This window comes from Oculina patagonica, chromosome 4 (assembly GCF_052425735.1).
Source record: "Oculina patagonica isolate OP01 chromosome 4, crgOcupat, whole genome shotgun sequence".
Lineage (NCBI taxonomy): Eukaryota > Metazoa > Cnidaria > Anthozoa > Scleractinia > Oculinidae > Oculina > Oculina patagonica.
The window spans coordinates 22,184,905-22,203,824 of record NC_135761.1 but is presented as its reverse complement, the minus strand read 5'-3'; the positions used below and the strand labels follow the sequence as shown (position 1 = coordinate 22,203,824).

At 38.2% G+C, this 18,920-nt stretch overlaps 1 pseudogene; it reads left to right on the top strand.

Annotated features, from left to right (window-relative positions):
* Nucleotides 1-362: 362 nt before the first annotated feature.
* LOC144648248 (uncharacterized) lies at nt 363-14,348 on the top strand (annotated as a pseudogene).
* Nucleotides 14,349-18,920: the final 4,572 nt, after the last annotated feature.

Sequence of the window (18,920 nt, the reverse complement as noted above, 5' to 3'; positions counted from 1 at the left end):
AGCCAGGAGCATTAGTGCCACAAGAGCCTAGCGATTCCAGCATCAACAGTGAAGCGATGAAATTCCGTATCAATATTCTTATCACACTCAATGGTTCCATGAGGAGCAGTGACATGTCTATCGGCAGTATCAAGTTCACTGTACTTGTGGTAAATACATTCTGGTGAAATGTCTGCACATGAACATGAAAATTTACCCCCCTTGGACAAGCACGTGTTCAAAGGGATTAATTGCGCAACGCACACCCTTAGTATCAGGCGATAGGAGTTTCGTTTTTTAGTTCGAGTCAGTTTTCACTTCGAGCGTACCAGACTTAAATTTGTGTCGTACGGTTTTGTTTCTTCTTCATTCGTTTTATCCTAATGGGTCGTCAAAGCAGGTGCCCAGGTTGCAAAGAGTTCAAGTCCGCACATGAGTTTGGTCGTCCTGGAAAGGATTGTACGGGTCCAGTTCACAACGATACCGAACAGGATCGCGAGGCGGCTGATGAGCTAGAGCATACCGACGAGGTTGGCGCTACCGCTTCTTCAAACCCTGACGTATTGCAATCTTTGACAGCATCGGTGCAGCTGTTATCCACCGAATTGAAATCTCTTAGACAGGAGACTAACCAGTTGCGTGCGTTAGTGCGTCTTGCCTCTTCACAACAGCAGCAAGCGCCAGCAGTCCCGCCCCTTGTTACATTGCCAGAGCTTCGCGCTATGGCCGATTTAGCTAAGACCGAGGATCGACGGGTAGAGCAGCTTGGCGTTGGTGGTTCTGATGATAGCGAGTCTGAGAATGAGACCGACCCTATTCAGCAATCAGGAGCTACTTCTGCACCTTCCTCGCGTCCTGGTAAGTTGAAATCGGGCCGGGAGGCAAAAGCTACCAGTGAGGTTTTGTATCCTCAAAGATGGCCTCACAGTATCACACGAGCGCAGCGCGAGGTCAAATACGAGGAGTTAACGTTGGCGGAGTTCGTGGCTGGATACGCTCAAATTTTGTTATGTAAGGATAACACTCCTTTAGAGCGCACGGAGCGTGAAAAACATCTGGTATCCTTGCTGTACTTCGCACAACAGTACGAATGGTCGGTCGTTCTAAATTTTCATGGTTCCGTGTTGCTCGAAATTGATCGTGGACTTGTTAAATGGGGATACTCCTATCTTCATTTGGAAAGTAGAAGACTTTACGGACACCCATTGAAGGAGAAATCGCCCACTTCGTCGGCGCCAGTTTTATTTTGTCGCGATTATCAGTGAGAACAATGCATCAGCGTTAAAGACTACTTTGGTTTTATCCGTGGCGAACGCAAATGGTTGAAAAATATCTGCGCAGCATGCTGGACTCGTCTTCGAAAGCAGGAGTCACATCGTGAGCATTCTTCTGATTGTCCTCTAAATAATTCTGCGAAAGATTCGCCGGCGACGTCAAAAAACTAGACTATTTTTTGCCTCCTAGTCTTTACAGAGCCGAAGCTGGGGGCGTGCCCGTTTTGGATTTTGGTTGTGGTTCTAGCCAGTTTCCTCGAGACTTTTTAGTGCAAGACTTTTCTCCTGTTGAGACATTTCGATTCTGGACGGTCAGAATTTCCGTGTTCTAGTTCTATTTTTTCCACGCAAGAAAATACGTTTATTGAGTTTGCACAATCGAGACATTCAGTTCTTGATTACGCAACACGTCCTGTCACGAGTTCCTTTGTCGACGCTCATTGTGCTGTTTTTTCTTCTGGACACTTTAATTATACAGGAATTCGAATTTCTGTTCCTTCTCGAATGAATATTCCAGTGTGGCGTGCCTTGCTTCAAGACTATGAGGATAGTGTCATTTGTGACTTTTTGGAATTTGGTTGGCCACTTGGCTACACTAACCAGACCCTTTCAGTGTTCGACCTTCGTACCCACCGTGGCGCGTTGGATTTTCCTTCCGCAGTGCAAGACTATATTGGTAACGAGATTTTACTTGGTCGAGTTGTAGGACCCTTCGATGCACCGCCCTTTCCTGACGGTTTTGTGGTTTCTCCTCTCAACACGGTGGCCAAGCGCGACTCTCAGGAACGAAGAGTGATCGTGGATTTAAGCTGGCCTTGTGGCTCCTCAGTTAATGACGGTCAGTATTCCTTCTGGTTCTTTTCTTGGAGCGCAACTCGAATTGAGTTATCTTACTATTGATGCTATCGTCTCGGCGATTGTTTCACTCGGTCGGGGTTGCATGTTATGCAAGCGCGATCTCCGAAAAGCCTACCGTCAATTCCCCGTCGATCCCCATGACTATCATTTACTTGGATATACCTGGAAAAGACAATTTTACTTTGACACAGTTTTAACGATGGGTCTCCGTTCTGCTGCGATGGCATTTCAACGCTCCACTTCCGCAGTTACTTGGATTCTCAACCGGCGCGGACTAAGTACATTTAATTATCTCGATGACTTTATTGGTGGCCACCGACTTTGGCAACGTCTTATTTTAATGAGGTTGGAGTTTTGCTGCATCGTCTTAGATTAGAAGAATCTATTGATAAATCATGTCCTCTTTCTCCAGTAATGACTTGTTTGGGTGTCGAGCTCAATACTCTTGACTTTACCTTATCTGTTGACTCTGACCGATTAGCCGAAATTGAGAGTTGTTACACACCTGGTTACATAAACGTACCACAACGAAATCATCCCTTCAGTCGCTGGTAGGCAAGTTGGTATTTGTATCGAAGTGTGTTCGCCAAAGTCGGGTCTTCATTGCGCGTATTCTTCGTTTATTACGGTCGGTGAAATTTAATCATCATCACATTAATCTCAATTCTGAATTGAGATTAATGAACAAACAACAATAAAGAACAATTTCTGTACCGTGTTCAACGTGATCAACTTATTTCAGTTTCTGTGCCAATTAATTTCTTCCAGTTAGAAAGTCCTTTCTAATGGACCGTTTTTGTTTGCTTTTATTGTAGATTTCTTAGCATTATCTGCATTGAGAAAGGATTGGCAGTACACACTTCGTTCGGCTTATAGTGCTGGAACATTTAGTAATTTAAGGACTCAATTTAGAGCCTTTTTGTTATTTTGTACATATTTCCGATTTACCCCGACGCCAGCTACGTTGGATACTATTTGTCTTTATGTGCAATTTCTTAGCCGTACTCTTAGTCCTTCCGCTATTCGTAACTATTTGTCAGGGGTTAATTTGTTACATTTGTTTTCAGGTTGTTTTAAGGAATTAAATTACCATGGCAAAGTTATATCTGCTAACCCAGATATGGTTATTTTTGTTCATCCCCTTGGCAACCTATCTTCTGACAACAAACTGAAGGCGGATTAAAAATTTCATTTCCAACTTTGCATAACTTTCTCAGAGAAATGCTTTTAACTAGACATCAAGTTTTTGTCTGGCTTTATTTCCAAAGCGAAATCTTTCACAAGCTTAAAGCCGTTCAGTGACAGCCTCCAAAGGAAGGCTACGGATATAAACGCAAATTTTGTAAACTGGGTATCGTATCCACAGTCAAGTGTTGTAGCTTTGTAAACCATCTGCTACGTACATCGCAATATAGAATAAGTTTGTCAACTAGTCAGTTAAGCCAAGTTAGTCACAGTTACTCGGTTTGGTTTTTACCTTGTTTTAACATTTTTTTTATTCATGAAGAAAAAAAAAACAACACCAACAACAACAAGAACAAAACAGAGAATTTCCGTTTGGAGTACAAAATAGGACAAGACTTCGTTGGTTCATTCCAATGGAACATTTTAGGGAGCAATGGAACGTCTGAAAAGGAGTCACCTCTTTTCGATTGGAAATTGGTTTGGAAAATCCATTAACATTTTGTATCTTTAGCACCATATACAAGCATTTCAGCTTTGACTGCTAGGCCTCTTTGCTTTTGATAACTTTCGGAGTTCAACCGAAATGACGGGTTTCGGGGAAACGTTAACTAGAACACTTTCTTCCCGATAAGAAATTCCCAACAGAAGTTTCCGGGTCGCTTTGTCTGCTGTACAATCTGGTCTTAGAAGGTAAAAACGGGGACCAAAAATGAGAAAACGATACTGTAGTAGAAATATCTTTGTTATTTGGTTGCTCTCTAATTGTCAAATTAAGAGTTACGTAACACGACTTACCCGCTGCATTACTCAAAACCAAAACAAGTTCAAGTACGCCAAGGAACGACGCAAACTGAAACATAATAAAAACGTTTGCATGTGCTCAAGACAAGAAGAAGATAAAAAAGAAATATATTGTTTGACAAACCTGAAGACGAGAAAGAGGTATCGGCGTGGCCATGTGTAAAAGTTGAGACACGCATGGGAGTACTTTGCAGCAATAACAACTTTCACAACAGTGAAGATACTTTAAATATCTCAGGGTTGTTAGAATCTGTTGTTTGTCATTGTTACCATCACAGAAGGGAGTTGTTTTTAAGTTACGTAACACGACTTACCCGCTGCATTACTCAAAACCAAAACAAGTTCAAGTACGCCAAGGAACGACGCAAGCTGAAACTTAATAAAAACTTTTGCATGCGCTCAAGACAAGAAGAAGATAAAAAAGAAATATATTGTTTGACAAACCTGAAGACGAGAAAGAGGTATCGGCGTGGCCATGTGTAAAAGTTGAGACACGCATGGGAGTACTTTGCAGCAATAATGACTTTCAAAACAGTGAAGATACTTTAAATATCGCAGGTTTGTTAGAATCTGTTGTTTGTTATTGTTATTATCACAGGGAGGGAGTATTTTTAATTGTGTTGGTTTGTCTTGTTGTTTGTTTTTGTTTTCATTTCATTTTTGACTGATTCAGTGTTGGTATACAAGATGTGCCATCGACTTACACTGTCTACCGTTGTCATCAAACGCTGGTTACTGAATGTGTGCTGCGAGTAGGCTGTAAATTCAGGCAAAAAAAGTCGCAGGTGTTGCAAACGAAGCAAACCGTCGAAAGATTGAAATAGTCCAATTGTGGGGGATGACGGGGGGTTGATTTTACAGCACCGAAATCACTGCGGGGTTTGTTGTAGCTCTATTGACATATTTTGGCCAAACAAAGATAATTTTAAAAGCCACATTAATGCTAGGGAGCTTTTTGTATTTAATTCTGTTTTTTGTTTTTGTTTTTGTTTGTTTGTTTTTCTCATTTTTGACTAACTAAGTGTTGGCATGCAACGTGTGCCATCCATTTGCACTACGTTCCTTTGTCATCAAAATACCTCGAGACAAACTAAGTCCTGAATATGTTCTGCGACTATGCTGTAATTTCAGGCGAAGAAAAAGTCACAGGTGTTTCAAACGAAGCAAACCGTCGAAATTAATAGAGATTAGAATAAATACAGTAGCCCAATTGTGGGGGGTGACGGGGGGTTGATTTTACAGTACTGACATCACTGCGGGGTCTGTTGCATATGTTGAAGCGACAGGAAGCTGAGAAGTAACCATATCGCACACAACTAACCCAACTGACGACAGTTATTCTTGTAAATTAACAGCTGTTCTAAATGTAGTATTCCTGATCTGAAAAAGGTTTATTTTTAAAAAAGTCATGATATTTTCAATTACCTTGTCAACCTTACGCGTTTTTTATTATTTCTCAACGCTCCCTTTAAAATGTACTTTTCAATGGTTTCAGTAAAGTATGAATTCATAATTGTCATGCATCTTCCTCAAAATAGTTTCATTACTACATGAGTAACAATAAGCCGCCTCGGTGTTCAAACATATTGTCTGGCGTTTTGTGTCCATGTCAGCACAGGCAGACCACCCTATATGTTCGTGGTTAATTATTGTTGGTGACATGAGACGAACAAAACGAATTTTGAAATCTATAAGGGCAACTGAAATAAAACTCTAGAAATTAAATATCTAAACTACATTTCGCTCTAAATATCTCAATAAAGTTTAATGAAACGTTTATCGACTCGTGTTGTGTTTCTTTAAACTTCCACAGGGCACAGAGGAGTCAAGTTTGTCCGCAGTTCAAAATCTCTACCGTGCAAAATGACCTTTAAAAGCCTTTCAAAGCGATCGCGTAAGCCGTACGTGATACAGCGCCGTCATGCGAGACTTGTTTACAGATGGTCTGGTCTGGTGATATCGTATTCGTACCCTCATGCGACATCCGCAGACAGCAATGTTTGTGGGCGTTACCAGAGAGACCAGCAGTAAGAAAGAGAGCAAGTGTCCTTTTTTCTTCTCGGCACTTCGTGCCTCGTCGGAAAGCTTCGCTTTCCGAAAAAAAAAATCCAGGCGACCATTGTCAGAATACGACATCACCAGACGATCTGCAAACAAGTATCGCATGACGGTGTTTATCACGTACGCTTACATGCACGATCGCTTTGCTTTGAAGGTCGTTTTGCACAGTAGAGATTTTGAATTGCGGACAAACTTGACTCCTCTGTGCCCTGTGAAACTTCGGGTTGAGGGCTAATCGACTTGAGTTGGGGGCTAATCTGCTGAGGGCTAATGTGCTTGAGGGCTAAACATCCGGATACTTTATTGAGATATATAGAGCGAAATGTAGTTTAGATATTTAATTTCTAAAGCTTTATTTCAGTAGCCCTTATTCTGCCTTATAGATTTCAAAATTTGTTTTGTTCGTCTTATGTCACGAACACATCCATAGGGTGGTCTGTCTATGATGTCAGCGGTTCCCCTTGGAAAGGCTAGCTGGATTCGTCGCGAATTCGTCGCTGGATTTCTGTATTTACATGTACACCATGTGGACGCGTGAAGCCGTTCCAAAGCGACTTTATACATGGTTCAGGCATTCTCCTTTGCAAATGGCGCTTTTCTTGGTCTCTTTAATGGACGTTTGGCTCATTTCTGGCTATTAATACAGTCTAAGGCAGGACAAAAGCTCGCATACAGCTGTTACACAGTGAGGGATACTCATGTAAGGTAAGGTTCGACTGTTGTTGTATAAAACTGTTGTTATAATCCATGAAGAACAGAACAAGTCAGATATAAGCAAGATATTCCGTGTAATCGTCATTTTAACGAGCCGCTGGCAGTGCGCGCGTGAAACGTGTGATATCTTTCCATGTGAGATAAGGCTACAGGGAGCCCAGACAAACTGTTTGTGTATAGACTGTGCACATTTACATTTTTATAGAGAATGTATGGAATTTACCCAAAAGTTTGTAGAATTGCATATAATGGTGCAAAACATTGACAAATTTGTGCTGAATAATAAATATAACCGCTGACTGGTTAGCTCAGAAGAATTAAGCGGTTAAACGATCATCATGCCAAAAGCTGCTCAATTCCAAACAACTAAACCTTCAAATTGAAAGTTTTTGCCGAGGTAGAGGCCGTCCAGAACAACGGCAAAATCACCAGAGAATACTTGATGATTGGTCACATACAGTATTTAGTGATTCCTCAGTTCATTGCAAATTTGCCAGAGAACAAATCAAGCAAGCAAGGTGAAGTTTAAATGTCATAAAAAGTATATCCTGGATCCAATAACTTTAAAAACTCGTCTGGAGTGGTTTGTTTTTGCAGAGAATTGCCTCGAAATCTCACATGGGGACTAAATTTTAAGTTGAATGTCAGTGCTCATCAATTCATTCAGTAATTTTGCCTTGTAAACTGTGCTTGACCTTGGTTAAGTCTACTCGGGAGTTAATTGTAATATTGTTAAACTATCAGACGCTGATGGAGGTTGGGGGGCTTATATTTTTATCAACATGGTCCCAAATTCAACTTCTCTGAAGCTAACTGGTCAACCTCCTGATTTAAGGGATTTCAAATAAGTTGGTGTTCAATTTACAACATTTGTTTCCCAATTTACAGTGTCCCTCAATTAGCACAGTAGCTCTTAATACAGTGACGGTTAAATTAATGCAAGTTTATCAATTATGTCATCATCATCATCATCATCATCATTATTATTGTTATTATAATTATTATCATCAGTATTATTATTATTTTTATTATTATTTATTATTAATATTATTGCAAAGACATTTTATTGACTTTTTACAGCTGATTTTTAATTCTGTATCTTTTTTATCGATGTGTGTACATTTTTTAATAATTATGTGAAATAAAAAAATTATTATTAAAAAAAATAAAATTATTATTATTATTATTATTATTATTATTATTATTATTAGCAGAACAAGAAGAAGAAGAAGAAGGAGAAGAGAAAGAACAAGAACAAGGAGAAGAAAGTGCTTTGAAGCAAATTTTAAGTGCATGCTCACAAGAAGCTCTCGTTAAATTTAACGCCTTTCTTGACGAAAGGTATGTAACTAGTTTTTACGGACATTTATTACATGGCTATCCTTCAAAAAGACCAGTTCACCATATTTGATTAGTTAAAATTGGTATTGCCACTGTCTAGTTTAATCTGACCAACCAACTCTCACATTTCTGCAGTTGAGTCCCACAATATTTTATCTTTTCTCACAGCCTAGCGACAAGACCCTCAACGTTTTTGGGAGGACTGGGATCATTCTGAAATGAAGTATTACCTTAGTTCAAAGTAGGAAAAAATCAATGGGAATAATGCTAGTGCCATGAAGTGTTGAGCTAATAAAGCAGGGAATACTGCAGTACAGTTGAATCCTGATAACTCGAACTCTCAAGGGGAATCGAAAAAGGTTCGAGTTATTGGGGATAAAATTAAAAATAAATTAAAATAACCTGCAGGGTACTGAAAGGGTTTGAGTTTGCGGAAGGTTTGAGTTATTAAGGGTTCGAATTATCGGGATTTCACTGTCCTTGCGTTTACCACTTTTTGACTATTTCGTGGGCCTCTGCTTACTCGTTCAGTTTAACAAATAACATTGCATGCTGTGTTTGGTCCGTTAATCTCTACAAGTTTATTTACAGGGGGAGGAAGCGATTGGCTGGTTTGTTTAACCCAGGATAAAAGATTTATTCTTTCATGACCTATACTGTCTCCATGTGGCCACATTGTTCATATAACGCACTTTCTGTTTTACAGTGTAATAAACAGTTTAAAAAAACTCGGAGAGGGTGCCTACGGTGAAGTTTTCACAGTGGAATTTAGAGATGGGCGCTCTGCGGTATTGAAGGTATTTGTTTAAATTTATTTCATTTATTTCACTTATCTTAAATTGATCTGGAAATAATTTGGTGGGATATATTGTTGTATTGGGAGCTTGATGTTACCATGGCAACGGCATTTTGACAGGCATGTTTTCCCAAATTTCTAATTCTTGTGTTCCTATTAATGAAAAATTTACCTTAATGCAATTATTGTCCCCTTTTTAGAGTTTTATTGCCCTGTTTTATGGATTTTGAGTACTTTTCATTAACTTTCCACCCCCACCCCCCTTGGTCTGAAAAATCCCAACAAACCCCTGTCTCAATGAGACTACTCACCATCTTTTTCTATGAGTAATACTGAGTCAACCCGTTTACGCTCCGTTAACTATTCGCTCATAGCAATCTCGGGCTCCAAGTCTAATTTTTAACTATTTCAGGGCTCGACAAAACCTCCGTCTGGTCGTCCGGGACAAGTGGATTTTCCTGCCGGACAAGTAACTTTTCATACTCTCTTGCCCGATGGGCAAGGGCCCTGGCGAACCATCATCATTAATTATTAATAAGTTTGAGAACCTGGGCAAGGGGGTAGAGTGTCTGGGCAAGCAAAATGTGAGAGTTACTTGGCCCATGGGCAAGCTGGAATACAAGTTTTTTTCGAGCCCTGTATTTGCTATTCATGTTTTCCACACACTTAAGATTGATATCTTTTCCTTCTAGATTATCCCAGTAGAGGGTGACATTAAAGTGAATGACAGTCGACAGAAGTCATTTGAGGAAATCTTACCAGAGATCATCATTTCCAAGTATGTTTCCCTGCAGTATTTGTATTTGTATATTAATTTGTCCAGTCTCAATAACACCAGTATCATTTTAACAAAATGAAGCTGATTTTCTCGTTATTCCTTTTTACCAGGGAGCTGAGTTTGCTCGGAAATGTTGAGAAAAATGTGAGTAAATTATTCCAAGATCATTTTGCCTTTTCCTTGTTTTGTCATTGGTTTTAAGGACAATACGTAATATCGCGTTGGGGATGCATTTAGCATTTAACCATTGATAACTTTGAAAACCAATTAAGGGGGTATCCAGCAAAGTTTTATTCAGGTGCCATGTTCTTTGTCAATCAACCAGTCATTAAGTCACATGCATATTTAATAGAATATGTTCTGAACACAGTCAATTCCTGAGTGGCAGTAGGTAGTTGGCTGGTCATCAGACAGTCAACATTAGTCAAAAAGTGCATCAGACGAACACCCAAACAGTCATTCAGCTGCTCAAACATGCAGTTTGTCAATCTATCATTCGGGTACTATACATGTATATGGCCAGGTATATGGCCAGCTAGGCCAACCCTTTTATTCACTAATGTACAAAGTCAGTCACTGTATCAGTCAGTCGGTTGACAAAGATACAGGTAGTCAATTTAAGTGAAGCATTCTGTCAATCAGTCAGTAAGTCAGACAATCAGTCAGTATATCTCACTATAATTTCAACCGAAATTGGGAGAGTTGAAAACACTGACCCCCGATCCGCGGACTACCCACTGACCCCCCACTCCGCGGATCACCTACGGACTACTCCGCGGACTACCCTTACGGAGTACCCCTACGGAGTACCCTATAAAATGAAACGAATTTATGTTTACGGGAAAAAAAACAGGAGAAACCTACCTGTGCCACTTGCACTCGATCGAAACAGCCGCCGTCTTGTTTACCTCGATCCAGTCCTAACGGGACTAGCCTAGTACTAAAATCGGGAACGCCGGAACGCCGGAATACTAAAACCCGGAACAGATAAAATATATCGTGTAACCCTTACAAATATAAAGAGCTAACCGTAAACAGGCTAACCGAAGTTCATAGTAGGTTTACCGATGAATAGTAGGCTAACCGAAGTTCATAGTAGGCTAACCGAGGTGAATAGTATGCTAACCGGAGTGAATAGCAAGCCTACTATGCACTGCGGTTAGCCTATTATTCACCTCGGTTAGCCTACTATTCATCGGTTAGCCTACTATGAACTTCGGTTAGCCTGTTTACGGTTAGCTCTTTATATTTGTAAGGGTTACACGATATACATCTGTTCCGGGTTTTAGTATTCCGGCGTTCCTGGTTTTAGTACTAGCCGATGAAGTCCCGTTTGAGTTTGTAACAAGAAGGACTGGATCAAGGTAAACAAGATGGCGGCTGTTTCGATCGATCGTGCAAGTGGCACAGGTAGGTTTCTCTTGTCTCTTTTCCCCGTAAACATAAATTTGTTTAATTTTATAGGGTACTCCGTAAGGGTAGTCCGCGGAGTAGTCTGTAGGTGATCCGCGGAGTGGGGGTTCAGTGGGTAGTCCGCGGATCGGGGTCAGTGTTTTCAACTCTCCCACCGAAATTAGTCAGTATAACCGTTGTGTCTATTCTGTCATTTAAAATCAAAGTAATTATTTCAGTTTTGACTTACTTTAGTTTTTTACATTTTATAGGAAAACACCAAAGGAAAACATATTGAAAACCTTTATTACCCTGCACAGGTTCGTTGCAGTAAAAAAATAATTATAATGATGATGACGATTACGATGATGGGTTTTTTTAATAACCAGATCCAGTTGGTGGCTCGTCCTTTTTTAAATTAAATTCCAGAAAAGAAGGAGTGGTCAATTTGTGCTAAGAAGAGGATCTTAATTTTGCTTGTTTATTGTTTTTTGCATACAGAGTGTGAACACCACTTTGATAAAATGTCATCATACGAACGTTCATAATTGCTTACTTTCTAGTTTTTCTTCCCTTGTATATTACCATGTAACTTTGCTTTCTTTGGCTACTAGAGGAGCCAGAAAGAGTAAAATGGGATCTAGACAAACTTCGGACGGATTTATACCCCCATTTAGTAGAGATGTATTACAAGCGCTGCAACTAAGTGGTTTGTCCAGTTTTATCAAGTATTAATTCCCTTCTTAAGTACTAACTATAAGATTTTCAATTGTATACGTTTAGGCTAAGATGTTGCCAGGACTGTTATCCGGGCCATCTCTTGTCAGAATGGGACAGATGGAAGGAAGAGCACAAATCGTATAACAATAGACCAGGTAAATTACTAATAATTCTATAAATTACTTCAATCAAAATAATTTAAAACTTGCACGCTACATTGGCATTCATCAACTGTGTTCTCATGCTCTGCGTAAACTAAATTGATTAACTTTGAGTTTGATTGGCTTACTGCATTGTCTGTGTTTTTGCGATTGGCCCAAATCGTATGTTGTAAATCCATTATTATGATGACATGACTGGTGCATCTCATTTAATTTCTTTCAGATATTTTTCAAAGTAACCAATTCTTCATCGTTTTCGAGTTCACAAATGGTGGAACTGACCTGACATTTATTGAAATTTGAATTTCAATCAATGTCGGAAGCTTGGAGTGTGTTGCACCAGACAGCAATTGGCCTGGCTGTGGCCGAAAAAGCACTTGAACTTGAACATCGTGATCTTCACTGGGGGAATGTTCTGGTTAGAAGGACCGAGGAACAGTTTATCAAAAGCATTTTGGATGGGAGAAGAAAAGTGGTGGAGAGCCATGGCGTCCATGTGTCAATAATTATTATAGACTTCACTTTCTCACGGATTAAGAAAGGTAACATTGAAATTATTCATGTGGAAAATGAAAATAGAGACAAGCATGGGTTGTTTTTATACAGTGCGATTTTCGAGAAAAATATTTTTGTCCATTCACTCATATTTTTATTCTTTGTGATGTTACTGTATATTTAATAGATTTTAAATTTTTCATAATCTTTAAGATTTTATGCTTTTTCAAAAATTGCAGTATATTTTATCTGAAAAAGTCTAAGGAACTTTGTTTTAAACCCACTATAATACATTATAATACTCAAAAACTAGCTTGTAGTGAAGGAGCGATTTAAAATACCAGAAGTGGAACTACTGTAGTCAAATTTTGAGTGCATGGGATGTTTAATACAGAACTGTTTCATATGCCACCGAGGAGTGAAAGAAATAAAAAATAAAATAAAATAAAAAAAAATAATTTATATTCATTTTTTTATTTCTTTTACTTCTAATCATTCATCCGACTGTCCGTCTATTCTTTCGTTGGTTACTTAATTCCTTCTTTCCTTTAGTCAATGACCAATTATTTATTTCTGCAATGCGTAAATGCGTAAATGGAACTTCGCAATACCCGTTCCTCCTTCTTGTGAAATCTTCACTTGCAAGACAAAAAACATATCAAGCTCACTCTTTCTAACCGTGCAATTTTTGATTCTGTTTTCTTTTTCTATTACTTTCACTTTAGTTGGTGTGACTTTGTTTAATAACTTGTCAGAGGACGAAGATCTGTTTACAGGTTGTGGTGATTACGAGTTTGAAGTGCATCGTCTGATGAGAGAGTCCAAGTAAGTGTGATTGTGTTATAAGCATAACGTCATTTGTCTTTGAAAATGATGTGTTTACTTCACTTTTGGAAGCCTGCATAGCTTGTGGGATTAGCACGGTGCAAGAAAAAAGTGGTCAAGCAAAGCATGCGTACTCGATCTCGAATTCCCCGCGTGCCAACTACACAGGCTATGCTTTTGGGAGATTAAAACTTTGAAAAGAGGCCCAGAAAGAAGCCCATGTTCAGAATTGAAATCAAAAACTCCAAAACTCGAAAATTAGCAGAAAGCTATTAGCATTTGGAGGTATGTTGCCATGGTAACAAACTAAGCTCCTTTTATAAAACACATTTAGAAGACTGTTATTACAAAGAATCAAATATTGTGGCGGTATTTTCCCAAACACGTTATTTAAACGTATCATACTACCGTTAGTTATGCTGTAAAGTATGGAGTGCTCTATTTATTTTAAAACGGCTTTTTTGTATTTTGTTGACAGAAAAAACTGGAAACCATTTGAACATCACACAAACGTGCTATGGCTTCATTATCTTGCCAAAAAGTTATTTGAAAAAAGAAGTATCGAAGAAAAAATAGAAACTTAAAAAAAAGTTCGAGGAGTTTATATCAAGTGCCACAGACTCTTCTTCTGCCATGGAAATTATTAAAGAGTTTTTCTCACCAGAATGACAATGATTGGTCTCATTAGTGTGACACTACATTTAATCATGTACAAAATAGTGGTGTACGGTTTGTGTTTTTCCCTCTTGCCTACATGTATATCCACTGTATATGTGTTCCTGAGCCCTGTTTACTGCAGCAGTAACGTTCTTCCATTTTGCTCTGTAAACCTTTTTCAAGATTCCACCCCAAGTGTACTCCTTAGACAAAGGGTAAACCACATTCCTTTGCTTGATTCACTCCCCGTGGTCCTGGAGGTCGCATCAGTGCCTCGCTGTACGCTTCAGTCTCTGGCCTAGTAAGATAAGGCCTTTAAAATCTTTTTATTTATTTATTTATTTATCTAGGGGCAACCGCACAAACAAGATAGTGACAATCATTTTTGTGATTTTCGTGGTCGGTTATAACATTTAACATTATTTCACTTTTATTGACTCTCCGAGATCATCCGTTTACATGTAGTTAGAAAATACCATGAACGCCACATCCATGAAAGAGGAAAAGTAGAGCGGTACTACTTCTTCGGGGAGTGTCACAGAGACAATACAGAGGGGGATATCCTCTTTGAGACGTGTGCCCGTGTAAATGTCATATTTTGAAAGAAACATCTTCACACTGATAATGGATACGGAGTGTCCGAAACATGTCACTCTTTGAAATTTAGAAATGTGTTTATTTTTCCAAGTGTTTAATTTCGCTCATACTTTGAAAAAATTTCGCTTATATTTTTTGATAGTCGATAATCTTTAACTTTCTAAACATGCACGATAGTGGCCCTACACCACTTATATATCAAACAACGTAGCTCCTGGCTTTCTAGTAAGCAAAGGAATCAAATTGTCTACAATTTTTGCTGGACGCACACACTTGGGACTTTTGCCCAACAAAATTAAGATAAAGATATACGAACGAAAATTTCGCTCGCATAGCTTGATTTCTCGGTGGTGTTTTTTTTCTACACTACAAGCGTTCCAATTCTATTGACATCAGCGGTTGAAGTCTCACTGAAATAGCCGGCGTTCGATCTCAACATACTGAAATATCAAAATTTACTGTTGCGTTTGTTCAACCTTTAAACTTTAAATAAAACGGCATACTGACTTTTTAAAAAAAACTGACAAATGAGAAAAAAAAAGAATAATTATAGCTTCCGTTTGGATTTGAACCAACGACCAAGGCATACACAACTTCTGTAGACGTTTTCTCTACCAACTGAGCTATCGTAACTTTGCATGGTACAGAATATTTTATTTTGTATATTTGAATATTATATTGGACGCGCTTGGAAAAAAAAAACATGTTTAACTACTCGGTTATGATTAAACAAAACCCGAAAAAATCGCTTTGTTTTAGCTTGTCGTACAGAAAGAATTTCCTCCCAATTTCTGCTCTGCATGTCGCAATAATATTCAAGCGCAGCCAATGGTTGAAATATATGCAATTACAGAGCAATGTATGGGCACGTTGCACAGAATTGCTAATTTCTTGACTCTTGAAAGACCCATACCAAAAACCAAAATGTAGGGATATTAAGAGTCGTACAGAGAAACTTCATGCCAGATTTTAGACTGAAAGGTGCAATATTCGATCCGTAGAATTATTTAATCACAAAGATGATTTACATAATTACAGAGCAATGTATAGGAACATCATAGAATCGCAAATTTCTCAACTCTTGAAAGATTTTTATCAAAAACAAAAATGTAGGGTTATTAAGAGTCGTACAGAGATACTTCATGCCAGATTTTAGACTGAAAGGTGCAATATTCGATCCGTAGAATTATTTAATCACAAAGATGATTTACATAATTACAGAGCAATGTATAGGAACATCATAGAATCGCAAATTTCTCAACTCTTGAAAGATTTTTATCAAAAACAAAAATGTAGGGTTATTAAGAGTCGTACAGAGATACTTCATGCCAAATTTAAGACTGAAAGGTGTAATATTCGAGCCGTAGAATTATTTAATGGCATTTATTTAATTTTTACAGAGCAATGTATGGGCACGTTGAACAGAATTGCTAATTTCTCGGCACTCGAAACATTTTCATCCAAAACAAAAATGTAGGGTTATAAAGAGTCATACAGAGATACTTCATGCCAAATTTAAGACTGAAAGGTGCAATATTCGAGCCGTAGAATTATTTAATGGCATTTATTTAATTTTTACAGAGCAATGTATGGGCACGTTGAACAGAATTGCTAATTTCTCGGCACTCGAAAAATTTTCATCCAAAACAAAAAGGTAGGGTTATAAAGAGTCATACAGAGATACTTCATGCCAAATTTTAGACCGAAAGGTGTAATATTCGAGCCGTAGAATTATTTAATCGACTTAATTATTTAATTTTATTTATTTTATATCTTGTTTGTGTAATTATTTGTCTATATATTAGTTTATTTATACATTTATTGGTTAAGGAAATATTGTAATATATAATAGTTACTTCAGATGTATATCGATAAATCTAGTAAAATAGTTATTCATTTATGAAGTAATTTAAATATAGGCAAATTATGTAATATAATTATAGAGATCTATTTAGTTATTAATTGATAAATGTAGTTAAATATTGTTCGTTTTGTATATCTGTCTTGATTTAATAAAAGGTGTCTAAAGATTTTGACACAGCTCTAGTTCTAAAGACATATTTTTGCAAGGAGCTTTGAATGAATCGACTAGTTATAGCTCATGTTCAACGTGAATTACTCTAATAAATCTCTTTATGAACCAAAAAGACTGCATTTACGGCATTTTGTTCAAATCATGAATTCTACCAATTTAATTAACTTGTTTACAACATGAAACAGATGAAATAACATCAAATGAAAACACATTTTTAAAGCGCCAGAGCGAGAGATGGACTGAAGCTTTCTAAATCCATGCATGGTCTAAAATGAACTATCAGAAAGCATTTTACATCGACGATCGCTTCATTTTCAAGGAATTCGGGATTAAAATAACTAAATAATTCATGACTCAGCGAGACCATTCGGTCATAGCTCATATCAATTCACGGCCGGAAACCCCGCATATCGAATTGCTGCTCATTCTCGAATCACAGGGCGCTCTGATTGCTAGCTCAGCCAAACGGCAAAATAATCATCAAATGAATAGAATTTTTCTACTCACATAAGTGTCTGAAGTGATTTCCTTTCGACCATCAGCTGCGCTCTTTGCAACCTTTCCATCTTATGCACAATGTTATACCCCGGATGTGGAAAAAATCGTTAAAAAGGGAAGCAATACCTCCGGGAATTACAAAAGTCTCCAGCCAAGGAAGAGTTCAACCCGAATATCGCCATGACCGCCTTCAAATCAGCCCTAAAGTCTAGTTCCGAGTCCTAGTTGATGTGGCTGAAGACCTTTGCCGTCTAAAGCAAGCACAACGTTATTTGTACCTTGCAAAACTGTACCGAGTCAAGTGTTCAACCCGTTAAAGCTTTGTTCTAAGGTACAATAACAGCCGACGCAAAACTTGCAAATCGTTAGACTTCCACCTTCATAGGACTTAACAATGTCCTCCGGCAAACTTCCTTTAGACAGCAAAATAAAAAAAAAAACACTAGATCACCTCTATTCTACAAGTCAGCGCGCGCCATTAGAATTCAAAGTTCGGTAGATATGGCGAGTTGGAGCCTGGGTAAACTTACCAAAAGTAAATGGAAGGGGGGGGGGGGGGAGGTAGAAGGGATAAAAGCCATGAGTATAAAACTGAAAGCACTTCATTTCCATTGAAAGTAAGCCAAATAATCTCCCACGTCCTTAAAAAAAGAAAATTCTCAACCCCATTCATTTTCTTAACAGCCAGACTGTAGCCACCTTTTAGTAAATCAAGACAGATATATTTTATATGTAGTAATTTATTTAGTTATTTAGCGATAAATGTAGTTAAATATAGTAAGTCAGTTATATAGTATTTAAATATAGGCAAATAATGTAATATATTGTAATATATCTAGTAAAATATTGTACATTTTATAAGAAAATATGGTAAACTAATCAAGAGATTTAACATAGAAAAACTGCAACCTGTTTTACTCGTATTTTTTAATCCGAACTGCTTTGGGCTGCACTTAAAGTCTAGCGTCATTGGCGAGCTTTCTAAACTGCGGGATATTATCATCTTGTGGCTGAACATTGAACACAATGGTGAGGAACAACTAAAACTTCTTTGCTTTGTTAGGTTGCCCTCGCTCGCCCGTACGGAGCTTAGTGTTATGATAAATAAGTTTGATTTACCTTTTCAAAGAAATTGGCTATATTAAACTTACGATCTTCCAATGAATAAATTTTTTTGTCATCACGAGTCGATTTCCTTGAGACGCGAGTTTATTTTCATTCCCGTGAGGTTAACTCTTTCACTGCTAAAGTCGACTTTCGTCGACATTTGGAGGAGCAGTCAATGAACCACTTGTGCCGTCATCAATTTGAAAGTCAGCAGATTTTGGTGAAAAGCATCTGATAGAGGTAGGTTTGACCTTTTCCAAGAACTGTTCATTTTGCGTATCGGGCGCATCCTGACAGAGCTAATCGAGAAAAAGTCAATCACTTTTTGGTGAAAAATCGGTGCTTAAACAGGCCAAAACACCTGTAATAGATCGAGGTCCTCTTTTCAGTTTACCAATGTTTTAATCAAAACTTTTTTGGTCTAAAGGAAGGACGGATACAGAAGAAAGAAGTGGAAATAACAAAGCCGAGAAAAACGAAAGGGAGAAAATGGAAACGATTTCGCCATAAAAGGTCGAAATTATGCGCATGCGCCCAAGTACAATTTTGTACATTTTTCCATGGAATCTTCATCAAAATCTTGCTGCATTGTGGAAAAGTGCTTTTTAAGCAAAGTTGAGGGAAATTCAGGATCTTAGCATCAAAA